Raw genomic sequence first — 2,136 nt, 5'->3', positions numbered from 1 at the left:
TTTTATGCTAAAGATGTAACTTTTTGTCTTTGCTAACTTTTATTATTACTTTGCTATTTTTTTTTCTTTTCTTTCTTTCTTTTTTTTTTTTTTTTTTTTTTTGTGACAAGGTCTCACTCTGTTGTCCAGGTAGAGTGCAATGACACAATCTAGGCTCACTGCAACCTCCACCTCCCGGGTTCAAGCAATTCTCCTGTCTCAGCCTCCCAAGTAGTTGGGATTACAGGTACCTGACACCACACCCAGCTAATTTTTGTATTTTTAGTACAGATAGGGTTTCACTATGTTGGTCAGGCTGGTCCTGAACTCCTGACCTCAGGTGATCCACCTGCCTCGGCTTCCCAAAGTGCTGGGATTACAAGTGTGAGCCACCACGTCCAGCCTACTTTTCTCATAGAACACTTTTTCTTTTTTTATTCCTTTTTAAAAATGTACATCACACAAGTAATGTGCTGACATTTTGATAAGGTTTGAGGGAGGCACATCAACCCATGAGCGTGAAAACTCAGCCGTCTGCTTGTGAGCTACGAAAGGATCACATGGCACTTCTAGATTCCCAGTGTTTTTCACGTCAATGACTGAATATGGATATTTGGGGAATGTTAAACACAATTTTTTTTTTTTTTTTTTTTTTTTGAGATGGAGTTTCGCTCTTGTTACCCAGGCTGGAGTGCAATGGCGTGATCTCGGCTCACCGCAACCTCCGCCTCCTGGGTTCAGGCAATTCTCCTGCCTCAGCCTCCTGAGTAGCTGGGATTACAGGCACGCACCACCATGCCCAGCTAATTTTTTGTATTTTTAGTAGAGACGGGGTTTCACCATGTTGACCAGGATGGTCTCGATCTCTTGACCTCATGATCCACCCGCCTCGGCCTCCCAAAGTGCTGGGATTACAGGCTTGAGCCACCGCGCCCGACCTGTTAAACACAATTTAATTCGACTTGGGAAAGGACTAGTGTGGATTCAGAGTAATCAGATGTCCGAAGAACTACCCCTAGTAAACCTGTTTCTTGGATTGAGTTACAATTTGCTTCATCCAAACCTTTTAACTTTCTTACCATGTTCTGACTCATCTCCTTTAGAAGTTCCAATAAAATGCATCATATTATGAATTACAGATTTTTCACTAAGGAGAGAGAAGTGGTGTATGAGCACTTTATAGACTATTTTATTAATTGTCAAATTCTCCTTTGGACTATTTAACCATGGAAACCTTCATAAACATTGTAGTCTAAGCAAGTGAATGTAGCCGTTGCTTTTAAATCCAGTCTGTGCTTTTCCTAACAGTTTTAGTTTGTTTGTTTGTTTGTTTTCTGTTTTTGTTTTTGTTTTTGTTTGTGTTTTTTTTTTTTTTTTTTTTTTTTTTTTTTTTTTTTTTTTTGAGACGGAGTTTCGCTCTTGTTGCCCAGGCTGGAGTGCAATGGCGCGATCTCGGCTCACCGCAACCTCCGCCTCCTGGGTTCAGGCAATTCTCCTGCCTCAGCCTCCTGAGTAGCTGGGATTACAGGCACGCGCCACCATGCCCAGCTAATTTTTGTATTTTTAGTAGAGACGGGGTTTCACCATGTTGACCAGGATGGTCTCGATCTCTTGACCTCGTGATCCACCCGCCTCGGCCTCCCAAAGTGCTGGGATTACAGGCTTGAGCCACCGCGCCCGGCCTTTGTTTTTGTTTTTTGAGACAGAGTCTCACTCTGTCCCCCAGGCTGGAGTGCAGTGGTGCAATTTCAGTTCACTGTAACCATTGACTCCCGGGTTCAAGCGATTCTTTTTCCTCAATCTCCTTGAGTAGCTGGGATTACAGGCTCTCGCCACCACACCCAGCTAATTCTTATATTTTTAGTAGACATGGGGTTTTGTCATGCTGATCAGATTGATCTCAAACACTTGACCTCATGATCCGCCCACCTCAGCCTCCCAAAGTGCTGAGATTACAGGTGTGAGCCACTGCAGCCAGCCTTCCTAACAGTTTTATAACTACACTTGTACTGACGCTTCTATTCAACCAAGGCTTTGCTGATACGGTGGGTAAGTAAGCTGAGATAATACGGGAATTTCATTTCCAGAAGAGGCTCAGAGAGATAGAATTGCCACACATTGAAGTTTAAGCCATTACTTGCAATCTCCGGTAAAAAA

The 2,136-nt window shown here is 43.2% G+C and overlaps 1 non-coding gene across 1 annotated transcript; it reads right to left on the bottom strand.

Annotated features, from left to right (window-relative positions):
- Positions 1-434: 434 nt before the first annotated feature.
- Positions 435-536, bottom strand: LOC120361570 (small nucleolar RNA U13). Its single transcript, XR_005577746.1, has one exon. It is a non-coding gene; the product is annotated as a small nucleolar RNA U13 (small nucleolar RNA).
- Positions 537-2,136: the final 1,600 nt, after the last annotated feature.

This window comes from Saimiri boliviensis, chromosome 13 (assembly GCF_048565385.1).
Source record: "Saimiri boliviensis isolate mSaiBol1 chromosome 13, mSaiBol1.pri, whole genome shotgun sequence".
Lineage (NCBI taxonomy): Eukaryota > Metazoa > Chordata > Mammalia > Primates > Cebidae > Saimiri > Saimiri boliviensis.
The sequence above is the reverse complement of the archived record's forward strand: the minus strand, read 5'-3'. Positions and strand labels throughout refer to the sequence as shown.